This window comes from Nuphar pumila, chromosome 5, assembly GCF_984573655.1.
Source record: "Nuphar pumila chromosome 5, dmNupPumi1.hap1.1, whole genome shotgun sequence".
NCBI lineage: Eukaryota > Viridiplantae > Streptophyta > Magnoliopsida > Nymphaeales > Nymphaeaceae > Nuphar > Nuphar pumila.
This window is the reverse complement of record NC_143253.1, coordinates 27240936-27263801: the sequence shown is the minus strand read 5'-3', so window position 1 is coordinate 27263801 and position 22866 is coordinate 27240936. Positions and strand designations below refer to the sequence as shown.

The following is a 22866-nucleotide window of genomic DNA, read 5'->3' as shown; positions in this document are numbered from 1 at the left end:
ATTAAAAATGATTAAAAGACTAAAGAAGTGATAAAATAATGTTGGTATCTAGTGTGCATGCCAGTAGAGGTGAGAATCCTCAGATCCATGACAAGAAAATAGGGACTTTTTCTGCAATCCAATTCACAAATCTACAACCAAAGATGATGATCTAACAGTTTTCCTTCTCCAATGCTTGAGCATCTCATCCATCAGACCTCATATATTTGTTCGGTATAATTTATTTAGTAAGAAATATGCTTTACACATATGAACATAGCGTGCCATCAACAGGAACATGGGATGAGTAATGAAGTGGCATGCCTAATCGGATTAAACTAAATGATCACAGTATTAAGTCCACTAATTTACACTTAATAGGCATTAATTATTTATTGACGATTTTTTTTTTTGCCTTCTTGCTATGAGTGAGAATTAGTCAGTTCAGTTATATCGATAAGATAAATGGAGAATTTGAAGGAGGATCAGGTGCAATGTGATTGCACACTTTTAGTCTACTGCTGTCAGCTATGGGGCTTGCACCTGATCACAATTGGGTTGGTGTGGGTTAACTAAAATTAAATTGGGCTAGACTAGGAAGAATGCTATTGTGAATTGGATTGCAGAAAAAGTCCCTATTTCCCTGTCATGGATATGAGGATTCCCACCTCTACTTAACATGCACACGAGATACGGACATTATTTTATCATTTATTAGTTTTTTAATAATTTTTAATAGTATTATAATAATTAAAAAGTCTTTATACATTAAAATATCATAAATATATCTTGATTAAATAAAAATTAAAAATCCACGTCCTTGTATTTCATTTCAAGAAAATCTGTGTACGCATATGTTGAACTCGTGTCATGTGTCAGATGGTGCTCGTATCTTTGCAATGGTGCGTACGTATCAGCCTATATCAGACGATACTTAGGTAGAAAATGGATATTTTTTAATAAATATAAAAAATACTTAAAATTATTTTTTGGTTTTCTATAATCTCACGCTTTGGGTTAGGCACAAAATTTTCGTGCTTTAAAATCATCACCGTCGGATGGCTTTCATGACCATCTTTCATTGTGTAAACAGTGGGACCCACAACAAAGCGCTGCTGTCATCGTTAGACAAAGACAAAGGCATGGACGACGGTGATATCCAAATACAAAAGAAATTGATTTTTGTCATATCACTTGGTTTGAACTCTTTCAACACATGAATCGAGGCAGCGAAACTTGTTGCATGAGTTATTTGAGTATGCTGATTTTTTTTTATGGAGGCGGGGATGAAGATTAAAATCAAAACCCTTGCAGAGATGGAGGTGGGGATTTCCTCAACCCTGTCTCATCCTGATTCCCACCTTGCCCTGCCCGTCAAGTCCCCAATCCTTCCTTAGGGATGACAATAGACTGAGGGAAAACAGGGGCCCCACCCCGCCTCACCCCGTTTGGATCGAAGATAGGGGACATGAAACGAGGATAGAGGCAGGGATGAAGGTTAAAATCCAAACCCGTGCAAGGGTGAAAACCTTGTCCGCTTCCCCTCCGTCCCAGTTCACTTCCATCCCTAGATTTTCCTTACTGAGAAAATTCCAATCCCAGTATTTGAGACATCGCTTGCAATTAAGCCAACTCAAGCCAAAACTTGGCCCAATAATTCTTAATAAAACCTAAGATTACAATCGTAGTTGAATCAACAACTTTTTACTGTCAAATAACATGCACCATTTGAAAATAGAAATATTAAAAATATATTAAAAATTTCAACCCCCTTAAAAGAATATTAAAACCCCCATCTCAATCGGCCCTTATAGAATCGTTGTTGGGCTGACTAATACTATTGGTATCAATCAAAGTAATGGATGTGACTGTAACGCCCCGATCTGGGACCTCAGGAGTCCGAGTTCGGTTGGTATTACTTCCCAGAGGGAAGAGTGCAAAGCTTACACAGAGAAAACGTGGCAAAAAAAAAACTTTTTATTTTATTTTCATAATCAACTTTTTCCTTACAATTGTTCATCATTCATAATAAAATAAAGCAAATACATCTTATTCAATGACAAGGAAAGTAAAAGATATCAATGCTCTGCTGAAGAATAAGAAGTTGCTCACAAGTGAATGATCTAATGCCTGGAACCTACAGTTATAATTAAACAAAAATGGGGGTGAGTCTACAACCTAGTAAGAAATAATCATAAGTAAATAAACAACAATTTACAACTGTAGTGGGCTCTAAGCCCCTAGTCTTATTTAATTCTCGATACACCACACATGTTTGTATATTTTAATTTCCCCCATTATCATTCTTAAATACTCTTTTTCACACAACTATTTCTAGGCTGACTATACCGGTAATAGCCATCTATGGGCGTAGCAACCCTGTAGAACACCCAAACTCTACATGTTGGCCAAACAATGAACCATACACTCTCAGTGGTCCCCAGACCACCAGGCACTGCAGTGAACCACCATGGGGACCCCACCGGTAGCTAACCGGGAGGTCAAACTCTCAATCTCGGCATGGTTCATGCTACATCCTAAACATGATGGTTATCAACCATCCATGATCCTCTAGAGTCCCAAACCAGTGTGAGTAAAATCCTAACTCATAACTAAGTTCACACATTGAACAATATTCTTAAATTCAAAGTTCACTCGTTCCCTCACGAGTGGTGCTATGACTAATCACAACACTCTCATTCTTAATCTCATGTTGACGTTATGACTCACACCGTTCTCACTTAGCACGTAATGATGTAGTGTCTCTACATCATTAAATCACCGGCGACCCACTCTCCATGGTGGCTGCACTCTGGCCGCGAACCAGTTAGCCCTTGCCACTGGTCGCCACTTCCGGGATTTAAGGGGTACTGCATGCTGAACTCTAAATATCCATTCATACTACATGAATGAACTAAATGAGACTCAAAACTACTTAAATCTCATCACAATGCATGATATTAATACTCAATTCGACATGCAATTACAATTGGTTTCTATCATGCATGACACATTACAACTAACATGCATTTCACAATTAACATGTATTTAAATTAACTCAGAATGTCAAGCATGCATGTCATGGTCTCACTCAAAGCTATCATGCTAATCACATAATCTCTTAAACACTACGATAACAAACAACGTGAAACAGGTTTATTCATATATAAAGTTACTTATAATATTCCTTACCTCAAATGCGAACACTGTACTTCCACCGAAGGTGAGTCTCAAGATGCTCTAACAGTAGGATCTGGTCATTAAAGCAATATATTTGAATTAATTCACAAAACCTCTTACTAAAATTACTAAAATTACCAAAATACCCTTTCCGAATCTTATCTAAGAAACCACGATTTCTGTATTTCTAGTTTGACTGAATTTCATAGACTATTGGATTTCCCCCTTCAATACAAATCCAACGCACCAAACCTCAGTCGATTCGAGTTCGGAGTGCGAAGATATGCCCATTTTACTAAAATGGATCTCAAGTATCCAAATGGATATCTTGGCACATTTTAGATTTCAGGCCAATTCAAGACTATTTTCTGATCCAATTCTGATCTGGATCCAAGCTCTGTCTGTTTGAATTCAGATCCATTTCATAACTGGATCCAAAACTGCTTGACTGGATCCAGAAAGTCTGATTGGGTCTGAACCAGATCCATTCTATTCTGACTGGATCCAGACTAGTCTGACTGGATCCAGACTAGTCTGACTGGATCCAGGACAAATTCACTGGATCTGGACCTGCTTGACTGGATCCTGGACAGTCTGACTGGATCCAATTCTGATTGCCTGGGTCTAGACCCGAGACTGATCCAATTGGATCCAGAACCGTTCTGGTTCAGTTTGGCTGGATCTAGACCGTTCCAATCCAATCAAACCCGGTTTGGATCACACCGGTTCGATCCAACCCAACACGGTCTGAACCGGTTTTCCCCCAAGCTGGTTTGGGTCTGAACCAGTTCAACTTGAACCGGTTCACCCAAACTGGTTTGGGTATGAATCGGTTCAACCAAACTGGTTTGGGTCTGAACCGGTTCGACCCGAACCGGTCCACCCAACAGATTTGGGTCTGAACCGGTTCACCCAAACCGGGTTGGTTCTGAACCGGTTCGACCCGAACCGGTCCACCCAACTGGTTTGGGTCTTAACCGGTTCGACCCAAACCGGTCCATCCAAACCGGCAGCTCGGTCTGGGTCGCACCCAGACCAACCCGGTTAGGTCCGGGTGACCGGACCGAAACGGTCCCTCTATAAAAAGAGGCGGAAGGGGTTATGCCCCTTCCGATTACAGTTGCAGAGGGTCGGCCCCTGCCGACCCTCTCTCTGCACTCCCTGCCTAGGCCGACCTCCGGGGCCGGCCGCCACAGGGGTCGGCCACCACAGGGGTCGGCCGACCTCCCCCCCTTTCTCTCTATCTCTGTCAATTTTTTTTTTAACTGCAACTCGTCGACAACAATGGCTGTCGCCCCCCCCTGAGTTCGGATCAACAGAGAAGAACAAAGAAGAAGATGGGGGAGGGTGGCCTCACCTTGCTGCTGTCGCCGCCGCCAGGTAAGAGCCTACCTCTCTCTCTCGCTCTCTTTCCCTCTCTTTCTCTCCCTTTGCCGCTCGTTTGGTGCGGTGGAGGGAGGCTGCGTGAGGGTTTTTATAACACTCACGCAGGGTGAGGATAACCCTCACCCCCGCGGATTTTGGGGGGTGAGGCTTATCCTCCCCCCTCTCGTTACGCGGTTTCCCCTTTGGGGAAACTGCATTTTCCATTTTTTTTTTAAAACTTTTAATGTTTATCCCCTTCGGCGACTCTGTCGGAGGGTTTTTTACAATTCTACCCCCTTTAAAAGAAGATTCGTCCCGAATCTTACCTGGAAACAAATGTGGAAATTGCTCGCGGATATCAGATTCACGCTCCCAAGTAGCCTCCTTGTTGCAGTGATGACTCTACTTAACCAAAACCAGAGATAACTCCTTGTTTCTGAGCTTTTGCACTTTCGCGTCCAGGATCTCGATGAGCTTTTCTCTCATACTCAAATCATCTTGTAAATCTAATAAAGTCTCAACTGTATCCAATATGTGGGAGGCATCTGGCACGTACTTCCGCAACATAGAAACATGGAACACGTTGTGAATTCGAGATAATGAAGGTGGTAGAGCTAACCAGTATGCTTCCTGACCAACCCTCGTAAGTATCTCAAATGGTCCAATATATCTGGGGTTCAACTTTCCTCTTCGACCAAAACACATTACTCCCTTAAACAACGATATTTTTAAAAATACGTGATCACCTTGCTCAAATTCCAACTCACGACGTCTTTTATCCGCATAACTCTTCTGTCGACTTTGCGCTGTGAGAAGACGCTCTCGAATGAATCTCACTTGGTCTGCCATTCGCTGAACCATCTCTGGCCCTAACAAACTCCTTTCTCCGACTTCATCCCAACACAAGGGAGTTCGACATCGTCGACCATACAATGCCTCAAATGGAGCCATGCCTATACTTGCTTGAAAGCTGTTGTTGTAGGCAAACTCCATTAATGGCAAAATATCATTTCACGAGTCGTTATACTCCAAACTACATGCCCGGAGCATGTCCTCAAGGGTCTGAATGGTTCGCTCTGACTGACCAACTGACTGAGGGTGAAAAGCTATACTCATTTTTAATTGTGTCCTCATAGCTTCTTGAAAGCTTTGCCAAAACCGCGATGTGAACTTCGAGTCTCTATCTCAAACAATTGAATATGGTACTCCATGAAGTCTCACAATTTCTCTAATAAATAATTAAGCCAGTTGGTCACATGAGTGAGTTGTCTTACAAACTAAAAAGTGAGCTGACTTAGTTAGCCTGTCGATAATCACCCATACTGAATCCATCTCATTCTTCGTCTTAGGAAGCCCCGAAACGAAGTCCATTGATATATCCACCTATTTCCACTCGGGTATGGGAAGTGGTTGCAAAAGACCACCTGGTCTTTGGTGCTCAATCTTCACATGCTGACATACTAGATATTTGCTAACAAACTCAGCAATGTCTCTCTTCATACCATTCCACCAAAACGTATCTTTCAGATCTCGGTACATTTTGGTGCTACCGAGATGGATGACATATCTAGAGTGATGTGCCTCTTCCATCTACAGATTTCTAAGTTGATCATCTTTGGAAATGCAAACTCTCTGACGAAATCTAAGAAGTCCTTGGTTATCAATATTGAATTCTGATTCTACACTTTCTGAGATCTTCTTTCTTAATTGCATAAATTCTGGGTCTAAGAGTTGCTTTTCCTTAATTTGATCCCATAATTCTGACTTCAATGTGGTTTGCACAAATAATAATCGACCTGGCAAACATTGAGCTTCTGCCTTCTGATGAGCCATCGAGGAAAATAACTCCCAATCTGCAAGTCTAGCTAGAGCTCCTGCATTTCTGCTAAGAGCATCAACAACTACATTTGCCTTACTCGGATGGTATTTTAGCTCAAAATCATAATCTTTCAGAAATTCCAACCATCTTCTTTGCCTCAAGTTCAAATCTTTCTGAGAAAACAGATACTTAAGGCTTTGATGGTCGGTAAAGACCTCAAATTGCTCACCATAGAGGTAGTGTCTCCATATCTTAAGGGCAAAAACCACCGCTGCTAACTACAGATCATGCGTCGGATAGTTGACTTCATGAGTTTTGAGCTGACGAGATGCATAAGCTATCACTTTTCCGTGTTGCATCAGAACACAACCCAATCCTTTGTGAAAGGCATCATTATAAATAGTGAAACCTCCAGATCCAGAAGGTAAGACCAACACTGGAGCATTGGTCAAACGCTTCTTTATCTCCTAAAAACTTTGCTCACATTTCTCATTCCACTCGAACTTTACATCTTTCTTTATGAGCTTCGTCAAAGGAGCCGCCAACAAAGAAAATCCTTCAACGAATCTCCGATAGTACCCAACTAATCCCAAAAAGCTGCGAATCTCAGTAGGATTCTTGGGTCTTGATCAATTGGTGACTGCTTCAATCATTGCAGGGTCTACCATAATCCCGTCTTTAGAAACAATGTGTCCAAGAAAGGACACTTGTTCTAACCAAAAAGCACACTTAGAGAATTTGGCATAGAGCTTATGTTCTCTAAGTGTCTGCAGAACTATCCTCAGATGCTCTTCATGTTGCTCCTTCGAGGTAGAGTATATGAGGATGTCATCGACAAAGACCACCACGAACTTGTCCAAATAGGGTCTAAAGACTCTATTCATCATATCCATGAAAGCAGCTGGTGCGCTAGTCAGACCAAAAGGCATGACCATGAATTCATAATGACCATATCTTGATCTGAATGCTGTCTTAGCTACATCTTCTTTCTTGATCCTCAGTTGATGATATCCTGATCTCAAATCCAACTTTAAGAAGCATGCCGCTCCTTGTAGTTGATCGAATAAATCATCAATTCTAGGTAATGGGTATTTGTTCTTTATGGTTACTGCATTCAATTGACGATAGTCTATACACATACGCAGTGATCTGTCCTTCTTCTTCACGAACAAAATTGGAGCACCCCAAGGAGATACTGAAGGTCTAATAAATCCTTTCTCCAATAACTCCTGTATTTTCTCCTTGAGTTCCTTGAGTTCCGTAGGGCCCATCCGATAGGGAGCCTTCAAAATGGGTGTTGTTCCCGAAACTAGATCGATTTGAAATTCAGTCTCCCGATCAGGAGGGAGATCTAGAAGATCTTCTGGAAAAACATTATCATATTCCCGAACTATGTCTACATCTGATATGGTGAGATCTTCTTTCTCTTTAGTTTTCATGTACGTCAGGAATCTCATGCATCCTTTTTCAATATATATATTGGCCTTTAAACACGATATGATAGCCGGCTTATGTAACTTTCTAACACCCTGGTATGTGAAAGTTGTAGTATGGGGTATTTGAAAGCTGACACACTTTCTTCTACAATCGATAGTGGCATGGTGGTCCGACAACCAATCAATGCCCAGAACAGCATCAAGGTCTTTGAAGTCGAGTTGCAACAAGTTCACAAGCAACTCGCGATCTTCGATTTTTATAATGCAATTAGGATACACAGTATCCACAATGGTGGTTTCTCCTATAGGGGTCTCTATTAAGTAAGAAACACTCAATCGAGAAGGTGCCACTGGCAACCTTTTCCCAAAAGCTGAAGAAGAGAAACTATGCATGGCTCCTGAGTCGAATAACACACGCGCAAGAACACCAGAAATAAGAAGTGTACCTTCAACCACATCAGGGTTGGCGAGAGCTTCTTGAAGAGCAGTCGCATAGACGCGACCTGGTACTGCTGGCTTCGGCTTTGGCAGAGCGTTGTTTCTTTGATCAGGCTGTGGGAAATCATTAGCATAATGACCCATCTGCTGGCAGTTGAAGCATTTGACGTTCCTCAAGTCGCATTTACCCTCGTGCCTCTGGAGACCATAAGTCTTACAAGCATTGTCCGACTGGACCGACTTCTGGAACCTTTACCGCTTGACTTGCTGATTGCCAGCATTCTTGACTTGCTTACCCTGGTTCTGACCAGGGTTTTGTCCCCCAAAATGCCTCTTGTTGCCCCTTTGGAATCTTTCTTTAGAATAAAACTTCCTTCGAGAAGATTCTGCCATATTGCCACCACTGTGCTGGGTCCTCTCTTCCGTCTTGACTTTTTTCTTCGCTTGCGGTTTCTCAGCTGTCTGCATTTCCCAAAACTTGTACCTTGAGGCATAGTCCACAAGTCGGCTGTATTTCTTTATTTGTTGTGGCCGGCCAACCTCAAAATATCGAGCCTCAAACCCCTCTTGAATCTTCTGCACTTCTCTTTCTCGTTTGCCACCAAGGACTTGGCAAAACGAGAGAGGGAGTTGAAACATGCAGTATATTAGGCGACTGTCATGTCACCCTGCTTCAATTTTCAGAATTTTTCTTCTTTTTCCACCCTTTGACACTTTGGAAAGAACTGCCTGTAAAATCTTCTCACAAAAGTGGACCAAGGCAAGTAAGTGTCCGGTTTCAAGGTGTCCCTGATGGATCTCCACCAGTGCTCCACATCGCTGGTCAGATTGGATACAGCTATCCAAACTCTCTGATCATCTGGACATTGGATAGCATCCAATGCCTTCTCGACTTGCATCAGCCAATTCTCTGCCACGACACCGTCAGAAGTGCCATCAAAGAGCGGAGGCTGCATATTCTTAAACCTCTCTGCCCATGAGGTGATACCAGAAATCACTGTTTGTGGCTGATTTTGTTGGGCACGGGTCATTTGTAGCAATTCATATAAAATGCGGTTCGTGATATACTCAGGCGGTATTCTCATACTCTGACTCATTGATGATTAAGGGGAGATCTCCATATTTTCTTCTCTACCTTCACGCTGAGTATTTCTCTTCGGTGTGTGAGTTGCCGCGTGGCTCCCCTGAAATCGTGCCCCTTTCGTCGTAGGGGATAAAGATGGTGCTCTCCGTGACGGTCCACCAAGGATTTTCCTTTCTCGCCTAGCTGCTACCGTGTCCTTGGAAAGATAAGAAGTTCATCTACGAGTGGCCATTTGTACTGCGGTAAAATTTTCACTTAACATTACATGTTTCATTGTATCCTCACAAGACTTTATCACATCTACATGTACGGGAATTATTCATTTTATCAATAAAATTATTATCAATAAAATTATTCATTTTATTTTATTCAAAAAGAGATCTCATACATGTACGAGAATTATTATAAGCACGAACAAGAAAGAACAATGCAATTAAAAGAATGCTACTCTACTAAGCAACTAGCTAATCCTAATCATTCTTTGATCCATCCGAAGCAGGGCTTGTTCCTTGAACTCCCTTAAGTCTGAGTCTCGGGAGGATCGTTCAAGTCGTACTGAGGCGAAGCAGGAGCGTACGATGGTGAGGAAGATGTGTGGGTAGGTGTGGCAGAAGTGTATGTAGGTGAGGCTGAATCATCACTTGGGTCTTTATCCTCGCCTCCCTCTTCCGAGTTTTCCGAAATTTCTTGCCTCTGTCCAAGCTCTGGGTCACCTTGGTTGGCTCCCGCTGCCTGCCGAGCTGCTTCGGCTGCCTGAATTGCAGCTCTCCGAGCTTCTTCCGCTAGAAGCTCGTGGAATGGAGGTGAAACCCTCTGGTTTCCCCCACTCATGGCCGCCATATAACTAGCTCGGGACATATGTCGTCCCCGTGCTTTGGTCATACGAGACCCTCCCCGAGGCACAAAGTTTGTGTCCGGAGCTGCTCTTCTCCCGATGCCTCCTCGAGCCGCCATCCGATTTCCCCCCATCCTTCCACGTGTCGACCTTGCTCTCTGACAGTTACATTGTCGATTACTCCTTCCGTAAGGTGGAAGATGTGACCCCTGGGTAGTATAGGGGTAGTTCTGATGATAACCGTCTCGATCTTCGAGAATGATGTAGATCGGAGGAGGCTGTGGCGTTAACTCTCTAACCACTTGAGTCATGCTCGTGATGACTCCGGTAACCATCGTCATTGCGGCGAAGAATTCCTCTCTTCCTACCATGGGAGGCTCAACTGGGTCTTGAGCCCGTGGGACTTCGTGGTTTCCTTGGTCGTTAGCCATTCCTAATTACACAATAATTTAATCACTAACATGTATTATTCAAGCAAAGACTTACATCTTGTCATTGAGTCTTATTATGAATGAAGAACATCATTTATGTGTAAACCTGACTCTGATACCACTTTGTAACACCCCGATCTGGGACCTCAGGAGTCCGAGTTTGGTTGGTATTACTTCCCAGAGGGAAGAGTGCAAAGCTTATACAGAGAAAACGTGGCAAAAAAAAAAACTTTTTATTTTATTTCCATAATCAATTTTTTCATTACAATTGTTCATCATTCATAATAAAATAAAGCAAATACATCTTATTCAATGACAAGGAAAGTAAAAGATACCAATGCTCTGCTGAAGAAGAAGTTGCTCACAAGTGAATGATCTAATGCCTGGAACCTACAGTTGTAATTAAACAAAAATGGGGGTGAGTCTACAACCCAGTAAGAAATAATCATAAGTAAATCAACAACAATTTACAACTGTAGTGGGCTCTAAGCCCCTAGTCTTATTTTAATTCTCGATACACCACACATGTTTGCATATTTTAATTTCCCCCATTATCATTCTTAAATACTCTCTTTCACACAACTATTTCTAGGCTGGCTATACCGGTAATAGTCATCTATGGGCGTAGCAACCCTGTAGAACAACCCAATTCTACATGTTGGCCAAACAATGAACCATACACTCCCAGTGATCCCCAGACCACCAGGCACTACAGTGAACCACCATGGGGACCCCACCGATAGCTAACCGGGAGGTCAAACTATCAATCTCGGCATGGTTCATGCTATATCTTAAACATGATGGTTATCAACCATCCATGATCTTCTAGAGTCCCAAACCAGTGTGAGTGAAATCCTAAGTCATAACTAAGTTCACACATTGAACAATATTCTTAAATTCAAAGTTCACTCGTTCCCTCACGAGTGGTGCTATGACTAATCACAACACTCTCATTCTTAATCTCATGTTGACGTTAGGACTCACACCGTTCTCACTTAGCACGTAATGATGTAGTGTCTTTACATCATTAAATCACCGGTGACCCACTCTCCATGGTGGCTGCACTCTGGCCGCGAACCAGGTAGCCCATTGCCACTGGTCGCCACTTCCGAGATTTAAGGGGTACTGCATACTGAACTCTAAATATCCATTCATACTACATGAATGAACTAAATGAGACTCAAAACTACTTAAATCTCATCACAATGCATGATATTAATACTCAATTCGACAGGCAATTACAATTGGTTTCTATCATGCATGACACATTACAACTAACATGCATTTCACAATTAACATGTATTTAAATTAACTCAGAATGTCAAGCATGCATGTCATGGTCTCACTCAAAGCTATCATGCTAATCACATAATCTCTTAAACACTACGATAACAAACAACGTGAAACAGGTTTATTCATATATAAAGTTACTTGTAATATTCCTTACCTCAAATGCGAACACTGTACTTCCACCGAAGGTGAGTCTCAAGATGCCCTAACAGTAGGATCTGGTCATTAAAGCAATATATTTGAATTAATTCACAAAACCTTTTACTAAAATTACCAAAATACCCTTTCCGAATCTTATCTAAGAAACCACAATTTCTGTATTTCTAGTTTGACTGAATTTCATAGACTATTGGATTTCCCCCTTCAATACAAATCCAACGCACCAAACCTCAGTCGATTCAAGTTCGGAGTGCGAAGATATGTCCATTTTACTAAAATGGATCTCAAGTATCCAAATGGATATCTTGGCACATTTTAGATTTCAGGCCAATTCAAGACTATTTTCTGATCCAATTCTGATCTGGATCCAAGCTCTGTCTGTTTGAATTCAGATCCATTTCATAACTGGATCCAAAACTGCTTGACTGGATCCAGAAAGTCTGATTGGGTCTGAACCAGATCCATTCTATTCTGAGTGGATCCAGACTAGTCTGACTGGATCCAGGACAAATTCACTGGATCTGGACCTGCTTGACTGGATCCTGGACAGTCTGACTGGATTCAATTCTGATTGCCTGGGTCTAGACCCGAGACTGATCCAATTGGATCCAGAACCGTTCTGGTTTAGTTCGGCTGGATCCAGATCGTTCCAATCCAATCAAACCCGGTTTGGATCACACTGGTTTGATCCAACCCAACACGGTCTGAACCGGTTTTCCCCTAAGCTGGTTTGGGTCTGAACGAGTTCAACTTGAACCGGTTCACCCAAACTGGTTTGGGTTTGAACCGGTTCAACCAAACTGGTTTGGGTCTGAACCGGTTCGACCCGAACCGGTCCACCCAACAGATTTGGGTCTGAACCGGTTCACCCAAACCAGTTCGACCCGAACCGGTCCACCCAACTAGTTTGGGTCTGAACCGGTTCGTCCCGAACCGGTCCACCCAACTGGTTTGGGTCTGAACCGGTTTGACCCGAACCGGTCCATCCAAACTGGTTTGGGTCTGAACCGGTTCGACCCGAACCGGTTCACCCATTTTTTTTAGATCTCGGTCTAGGCGCGACGCAGACCGAGGACTCGATCTGGGTCGCACCCAGACCAACCCGGTTCGGTCCGGGTGACCGGACCAAACCGGTCCCTCGATAAAAAGGGGTGGAAGGGGCTGTGCCGCTTCCGATTACATTTGCAGAGGGTCGGCCCCTGCCGACCCTCTCTCTGCACTCCCTGCCTGGGCCAGCCAACTGTGTCTGCCAGTCGCCGGGGCCGGCCGTCGGAGTCGGCCGCCACAGGGGCCGGCCGACCTCCCCCCCTTTCTCTCTATCTCTGTCATTTTTTTTTTAACTGCAACTCGCCGACAACAATGGCTGCCGCCCCCCCTGAGTTCGGATCAACAGAGAAGAACAAAGAAGAAGATGGGGGAGGGTGAACTCACCTTGATGCTATCGCCGCCGCCGCCGCCGCCGCCGTCTCAGGTAAGAGCCTACCTCTCTCTCTCTCGCTCTCTTTCCCTCTCTTTCTCTCCCTCTGCCGCTCGTTTGGTGCTGTGGAGGGAGGCTGTGTGAGGGTTTTTATAACCCTCACGCAGGGTGAGGATAACCCTCACCCCCGCGGATTTTGGGGGGTGAGGCTTATCCTCCCCCCTCCCGTTACGCGGTTTCCCCTTTGGGAAAACCGCAATTTCCATTTTTTTTTTAACTTTTAATGTTTATCCCCTCGGCCGACTCTGCCGGAGGGGGTTTTACAGTGACAAGAAACATATATATGAAATATCTAATAAATCCTATTACTGGTAAAATATCTAATATACATTACATATTTAAAAATATTATATGAAGGCCGGTATTAGAAGCAATGGAAACCGGTCAACAAAATATTGAGTTAGCAAAGAATTAAAAAATCCAATTGATGGGCTTTAATAAAGAAAATTTAATATAGAATATACATTACATATTTAAAAATATTATATGAAGGCCGGTATTAGATTTCTTTTGCCAATATAGAATTAAAAGTGTAGAAATCTACAAACCTCAGAGAAAAACATGTATGAAACAGTTTTTTTTTAAAGGCAAGCTGGGGTTAGGCAGACCCCTACCAGTTAGGGTTTTGAACCTACAACGTTCCAACACAAGGTGACATGCACTAGCTGCTCCTACCAGACAAGCGAAGGCTCCCTTGGTAGAACATGCATGAACCATCTTCATCACAACAAACTCTAATTCCAAATGCAAGCTAAATATCCCAAACCAAGGGAACAAAAGAAGAAGCGAAAATCTCTTTTGTCGAGAACAATCCAAACCCCAAAAACATAAGGACCTATTTGGAATCTCGGCGCTGGGATGGGCGTTTATGCATTTGGTGATCCCAAGGTAAAATCTTGGTCAAACTACCTTGTTAGTCCTGCTTGGAATCACGGTGTTGGGATGGACGTTTATGCATTTGGTGGTCCCAGGGTAAAATCTTGACCAAACTACCTTGGTGGTCCTGTTTGGAATCTCAGCCCCGGGATGGGCTTTTATGCATTTGGTGGCCCCAAGGTAAAATCTTGGTCAAACTACCTTGGTGGTTGTGTTTGGAATCACGGTGCTGGGATGGACCTTTATGCTTTTGGTGGTCCCAAGGTAAAATCTTGGTCAAACTATCTTGGCGGTCCTGTTTGGGATCTCGGCACTAGGATGGGTGTTTATGCATTTGGGATGAAAAGTGAGGCACTTTCTCCTTTGTATTTACACTAAATCATGAATTTGCAGTCACTTCTTCAAATGCATGAACTCCATAAACGCCCATCCCAGCTACAGATTCCAAACAGGCCCTAAAATACAGTAAGTGAAGAATACAACAATAATAAAAACTCAAACAAATACCTCTTTATACCACATCTTATTTACCCATCCATCTAAAGAGGGAAAAAACAAAAAAAAAAAAGAAATTAATTTTGAAATATTTCATGGCAAAAAGTGCAATCATCTATATTGATCCAAGTTCGTGGACTGGAGGTTGGTTATGTTCATGTGGTCTTTGCGTTGGGCTATGAAGATGCTTGGTGGGAAGGGGTGCTTGATTCCATGGCATGGATGAGATGATGAACCTTAAGGGCTGCAAATGGATCGGATTCGCTAAAGGCTTTTCGTAAATTATCCAATTTGATTCAACACTCCAATATATTTTATAATCCAAAATCCGAACCATTTGCATACCATGAGGTCCTTGTGAGATGAATCAATGGACGGTGAAGATGTCAAGTCGAGTGATTTGACAGATCATGTGATCTGCCCTATGAGACAGTGAAGTTTAATCATCTCAACGCCTTTGTTTTTAGCATGAAATGGAATTTATTTTAGCCTGCAATCCTTCTCCTCTTTACTGGTTCAGAAAAGTTGGTCGTTTCTAATTAATTTAATAAGTGGGAACGGATTGAAAATCTACGTTCATTCAGTATATATATATATATATATATATATATATATATATATATATATATATATATATATATATGCATCCTCTTCAGGTCAAAGTAGGATACTGTGCATGTACTGTAGTCATGCATGCCCACGTCGAGCAGAAAGAGCACGCGAGGACATACACGAACTAGTCTGAAAACAGACGAGTACAGTTTCAAACTAGGGACCCCACCGTGCACCAGTCTAAAGGAACACAATTTTATTAAGAAAAGAAAGAGTGCATGGAAGGTTCAGACGACATTTCCTACTCACAATGGGTTTTCTTGGCACTTTTTTTCAACAAATCTGATCCCATAGATCACATTTCCTACTCAAGGGTCTATCCCAATAAATTGACCATGATGAGCACGCCTACGGTGTTAGATTCAGTTAAAATAACTTGCATTGTGAGTGAGATCTCAGGTTGATTATATGAGACAGATATTGATTGAGGGTAGGGACAGTCTCAGTCTTTCTCTTTCTTTTTTTACACTTTTTTTTTTTTTGTATCTAGCCTTACAATATGATCTATATGGTTTATTTAGTCTAATTTGGCTTTTAAATAATCCTGTTATAACATGTGGGCAGGTGTTTATAAGGATTCAAAAATCAATTTTTATCGATTCAGAACGATTCACTTGAGTATCGCTATTAGCCAAATTCACCTGAATCGTTGGACAAACGATACAGGGCCGATACCCAAACTGACAACATTGTACTTGACACATCCTGGTCTTTCATTATAAAGTATGTCACTCAAATACGCAAACAACCGTTATCCTGAAAAACCACCCTGTATTAATACTCATCGCCCCCCTCCCCCACCTTATTCAACATCCACATCTGGAAATCTTGGCTCTGCATGCCCTCCTTGTTCATCTTTCCATTCAAATTTGTAAGATATACATCAGCTATGGGAGAAACTAAGATTCATATCCCACCACCACTTGAGGTAGAAAGCTTCAACCCTACAACAGTAGCACCAGCAGCAAGTTATGCATTGAGGACGCCTCCTGCAACTCCATTGGCATCGCCGCCACCGGCTGCTTTCCCCCACTTGGTTGGCCACCAGTCAGTGGTGATCGACAAGACGCTTGCGAGCGCTGCCAACCTCATGAAGCTCCTCCCAAGTGGCACTCTCCTGGCCTTCCAAGCTCTCTCTGGATCCTTCACCAACAATGGCATCTGCACCTCTGCCAACCGATACTTGACAGTCATGCTTATTGCTGTGTGCACCATCTCTTGCATCTTCTTCTCCTTTACTGACAGTTTTAAAGGAAGAGATGGGAAGGTTTACTTTGGGATCGCCACTACCAAGGGACTCTTGATCTTCAATTATGAGGAGAAAGAGCATGACGATGCAAGGAATTGGAGGTTCAGGGATTTGTCGAAGTACAGGGTCCGATGGGTGGATTACGTCCACTCCTTCTTCTCCGTGCTCGTGTTCATGACCGTTGCGATCAGCGACTCCAACATCCAGGATTGCTTCTTCTCAAAAAGTGATCCCAACAGCCACGCTCTTCTGGTGAACTTGCCACTAGGCACTGGTTTTTTATCCAGCATGGTGTTTATGATCTTCCCAACGTCTCGCAGGGGAATTGGTTATTCTGATACTCATTGAGGATATATAGCAATGTAAAAATAAAACACAGAATTGTTCAGATATCATTCTTTCCTTTGTTAAATGTTGGTGTGTGTGGCCATGTGCTGCACGTTATGCTTATCCATGAGTAGGCCTGATAAGCGATTCTCTCAACCAACTCTTGAGCCGAGAGAGGGAAACCGAAAGCTATAAATCTAAGAAACTCGGCCCCTAAAAACACACAAAGAAATCTACCTCGGTAACTAAAAGCCTTCGAAGCAAACCTCAAAGATGCCACTCATTTCTTCCTCTTCCCCTTTTTTCTTTCTTTTATCACTAGAGAAGTTCGATTGCCTCTGCTGGAGTTACTTCCGTTGCCCTTGCTCCAACATTAAAAGATAAAAGGCCTTCTATTGTAGTTATCTTGTTCATTATGAAATATTAATCGAACTAGATATGGGGAGTTTAGAATGAGTTACTATAAATAATGTGTTAAATTACTAAACCTCTACATGAATAACCAAATAGATGTCTTTCAAAAAGAATAACAAAGTAGATGCATGCTAGAGTCGAACATCTACATAGCAAAGACACGGTAGACATATACGTCACAAAGACACGTGGACACGAGGATGCGTTAAGCGGGTTGGACTCACAAGTTAAAAAAATTGCGCATAGATATTAAAATATTGCCCATATGTGTCTGTGTCCATGTTGGTGTCCGCTCATGTCACCAGACACATGTCACCAAGATGGTCAGATCCAGTTTTCTTGATGTCTAATTCATGCACATGAATTTTCCTGCAATCATGTAATGGGAAACTATAGAATAGTGTCAGTTTTAATGAAGTTCATTGACCTTGGGAGCTGCAAAATTCAAAGATAGCATCGTGTTAGCCCATGAATTAGTTGTAGGGATGGCAGTGGGGCCGGGGAGAGGGACTAGGTCTCCACCCCTGCCATGTCTCAAAATCCTGCCCTCCATTGTTTCATGTTCTACATCCCCGGTTCAAATGGGGCGAGGTGGGGCGCGGCCCCATTTTCTCTTTGTCCACTGCCATCCCAGAAGAAGGATCAGGGTGTTATGTGTAAGAAGGAAGGGTGAGAGAATTCAAAGGAGAAACTGGGTTGTTTTGGAAAAGGTAGTCTTGATGAGGTGGAATAGTCCCATATTGATAGTGCTTGAGTTTTTTGTAGGCTTTATATGCCACATGTGAACTCATACACTTGTTCTTGAGAACAAGAGAGTGGGATGACCACCACACACACACGCGCGCGCGCGTGCCCGCCCGTCGTGCCTTGTCGTGCCGGGTCGAGTTCGGGTAATTGGCCCTTTAGGGCCATATCCAATCAAGACAAAATACCTTTTTACCCAAAGTTTCTTTGGATATTTGGATTCTGTAACGGGTTATGGGAAATGATAACGGGTCACGACTCCTCGTAGTCCGTGCTAGGGTTACGCAAAGGCTGAGACTGACGCATTTCTAAAGCTCTGCGATTTCCCATCTCCACTGTTGCTCTCTCTCTCTCTTTTCCTGAGTTATCCCGAAAGGGGTGTTCTGCAACATTTGGTTCGTGAAGGTTGTTTTCGAAGGACGATCCGTCGGAGTGCATCGTTTGGTTCGTCGTGGCTATTGTATCCTGGGGGAAGGACGCCGGACCCTGATTTGCATTGTATGTGGGGGCGAATCTTCTCTAAGGGGAGTACTTTCGTACGCCTTAGCCTTTTACATAATCTAAACATGTTCTTGTTTTTTCTATTATGTTTTTTGCATCTGTTTGCTCGTATGCTGTCGTCTGAATTTTGGTTGTTTGCGGAAACCGACATGCCTGCTACCTGTTGTTGTTTCGATCGTCTGTTCATTATGCTGTTTACACTGTTTTATTTCCTGTTTTCTATTGTGTTTTATATCATGATGACGATTGTGAAACTGTGTGATACGAAATATGATCCAACACAGGGATGGGGTGGGGTGGGGCTGGGAAAGACGGGGATCAGGATGGGACGAGGCAGGGTGGGAAAAAGCGTAAGTCCATCCTCACCTCCATCCCCACACGGGTTTTGATTTTAATCTCCATCACCGTTTCATGCCCTCCATCCCTGGTCCAACCGGGCGAGGCAGGGCGGGGCCCGTGTTCTCCCTCTGTGCACTGTCATCCCTAATTAGTTGATTCAATTGCTCATAGTTTTATAAAGCATTTATTTTTTAAGTAAGATCTTGCAAAGGCATACGGCTCAGTCAACTGGACCTTTTTGTAGAACACACTCAAATTCTTTGGAGTAACCGGTGAATTCATAAGGCTATGTTTTGTGTATACACAACGCTTTCACTGGTAAGGCCCTGTTAAACCATGGGCGCATGGGGTGTGTGGACTAACCGGGTTTACTTTATAAAGTGATGGCCCATTAAATGACATGTGCCTCTATGATTATGTTTTGTGTAAGATCTCCCTCCTTAATGGTTGGGCGAGAGATTGCTTTTTTACAACAGTAGAGGTCTCTGCCAAGGTGACCCAATTTCTCTATATTTATTTTACTTGTTTTGGAGAGACTCCTGCGAAAGCTCATGGTACTCGCAGAATTCAAAGACGTTATTATTCTCACCACATCTAGGCTATTTCGCTGGGGTTATTCCTTTTCTGCAAATGAACAAAGAAAATTCGCTGTTTAGTTTCATTGATTACTGCTTCTAGGCAATGAAAAATTGGTAGAAAAAAATTCCCTTTCATGTATGCGTTGAGGTTATATATCAGTATTTGTAAAACCTGCACAGCCCACCTAGATCAAGAACAGTAAAAAAAAAACAAAGATAGAGGTAAAATTTAAAAAATAAAAATAGATAACATTGAGAAACCGTTCCTCATATTGATTTCCTCGTATGTATGAACGGTTCTTCATCTGGATAGAGAGGGGGATAGTGGGAGTTTCCATCTCACGATTTGGGACTCCCACGGTTGTGAAGTTTCTTTCTATTTAAGGCGGATGCAGAAAGTGTGCTCCCCCCACCATCTTGAGAGCTACTTTGTCGCTGTTTTTGAGGTCCAGACGACTCTTTACCATGGAGAAGACAATCTTGGAAACGTAAGCATGCAGGAGTTTTGTGGCGGTCACCCGATTCACAGCCTTTCTCATGAAGCAGTGGACGAAGCATGTGTCTCCATTTGCTACTTTCAACCTGTAGTTTCTGGCTGACAATTTGGCCAACGTATTCTATTCCCTCTCCCTTGTTGGTCGTTTCTTGAATCTCTACGGTGATGGGGCTGTCGTCTTCCTGCCGGTTTAAGGGGTGGTGAGAGATTTTGCATTCTTGCAAATTTTTTTTCTAGTCTCTGCAATATTGACGATTGCCAATGATGCGATCTTTCTTGGCTGTTTCTTGAACTCCTGCATTGATGGACAAATTCATCTTCTTAGTAGATTGAAAAATGGTCCGGATTCTTGAATTTTAGCTGCTACCGTCGCCTTCTTCATTTTGGAAGACTGCTGCTCTTTCCATGAAGCGTCTTGTCAAAATGTCAATACCTAAATGCTTCCAAGCAGGCTCCTTTTTGGAATATGTTCTTCCTTTTTTTAATGCAATTCAAATAAGCATTCAATACCAAAAAATTACTTTCCTGGTATTTGGGCTAAAAATAGTTCACTTCATCTTAAGAAAGATGTCAAGGACTTCTTTGTTATCACCTTTAACCGATGCGCTATGTTAGTAGGTAGAGTTCCAAAGTACACCCAAGCTGATGAGTTGGTGGATCCACAAGGAAAGTGTGTCTCAAATGTTTTAGAATCACAGGTTTATCAGATACAGGTCAGGTCAATAGTGCTCAATATAAATCTATATCTATCGCATTATCCTTTCACTCGAACTACCAAGGCAATGATTCAGTGAGAATTGGAAATAACACAGGTTTGAAAATATCTCATATTGGTAGTTTAATTTTTCTCTTCTAAAATTTTAAAATTTTCATTAAATGATATTTTCATGTGACTAACATGACTAAGAAGTTGCTTTATGTGAAAAGATTTACCCAAGACAACTAAGTAGTGTTCGAGTTTCATCCAACCTTTTGTTGCATCAGAGATACTAAGAGTGGAAAAGAGCATCGTGGGAAGGCCAAAGATGGACCTTATTCAGTTGATTTTGCAGATAGTAGTAGTAAGATAGCTTTTATTGGCGAAAAAAACTACTATTGATAGATGACATGAAAGACTTGGACATGCTAGTTTAAAAATAGTTCTTAAAGTTATTAATTGTTTTGGTTTATCTTTTGAAAATAATGGTTTTCATGTGTGTTCTGCTTGTCAAATTGGAAAGCAACATAAAAAAAACTTTTTCAAGAATTTCATATGATTCTATTGAAGCTCTTGAAATTATATTTTTTGATATTTGGGAGCTAGCCCTAGTCTTGGGTGTGAGTGATTCTAGAAACTATGTGATTTTTGTTAATGGGTTTTCTAAATATACTTGGCTTTTCTTGTTGACAAATAAATCAGATGTTCTGACTGTTTTTCAAAAATTTAAAGTTGTTGAAAATCTTGTTTGAAAGAAAATTAAATATTTGCATACTGATAGAGGAGGCAAATTCAAGGCTTTAGATTCCTTTTTGAAGGAGTCTGGTATTGGCCATCGAGTGTCTTGTCCACACACACACAAGAGCAAAATGAGATATTTGAATGTAAGCACATGCATATCATAGATACATGTTTAACTAATTTGGCTCAAGATGATATCTCACAAAATTTTTGAACATATGCCTTTATTGTAGCTGTCTATCTATAAACAGACTTCCAACACCAAATTTGAGTTTTAAATGTCCTCATGAAGTTTGGTTTAAAAAATGACCTTACAATAAGTTTTTGAAAACTTTTGGTTGTTCTTGTTATCCAAATCTTAGGCCATACCGATCCCACAAGTCGGTTTTTTCAATCTAAGCTTCATGTTTCCATGAGATATAGAAAATGTCACCATGTGTACATTTGTTTAGAACCTATGACACAAGATAGTTATCTTAAGAGACATTACCTTTGATGAGAGCAACTTTCCCATGAGCACTACTATAAAACTTAAGAGCCAAAGTAAAGACCTTGTTTTGTAGCACATATTCCTATACCTATGTCCACCAGTCCCAATGCTCCTAATATTGTGAACCCAAACCTTCCTCATGAACCATCTACAACTAGTCAAGCAATAACACCAAAACCATCTCCATAGAGCCCACCTGAATCACCAAGTATTAATCTGCTTGTTGACCATGGACCTTTACCAGAAATTCTTGGTGCTTCCCAATCTTTTGCAATTCCTCAATGAACACATCATATGATTACATCTGCTCAAGATAGGGATATTGAAACCTAGACTTTATACAACTTCATTATAATGCCCCAAAATTTTGAACTTGTAATCTTTTTAGGAAAAAATTAAAGCTTTGCAATCAATCTTTTTTCAAAGTTTAAAATAGCAGTTTAGCGAAAAAATAGTGTTTGAAATATCAAGTCAGTGGACCTTGGGTGCATTACAGGTGAGACTTCCTTTACACAATAGATTTATATCGCCATATCATAATTGAAACTACATAGATTCAAAATGAGGTTTTTGATAATTAAAGTTTATACAAAAGAAGAATTTCAAAATAAACCCTTATGCAAAATTACAAAATGTACTCATGAGCAAAACACCAAGGAAAGAGTGGGATATTGATATCATCACGTCATCGCACCATCGCTTGTTGTACTGATCTATTCATCACTTGTACCCCATGAAATGGATCAAACATATAAAAATCTGGTAGGTGCATAGATATCAAAATTCAGAATAAGAATAACATATGTGTTGTTCC

General features: G+C 41.8%; 1 pseudogene; it reads left to right on the top strand.

Annotated features, from left to right (window-relative positions):
- Positions 1-16365: 16365 nt before the first annotated feature.
- LOC149837215 (protein DMP3 pseudogene) lies at positions 16366-17073 on the top strand (annotated as a pseudogene).
- Positions 17074-22866: the final 5793 nt, after the last annotated feature.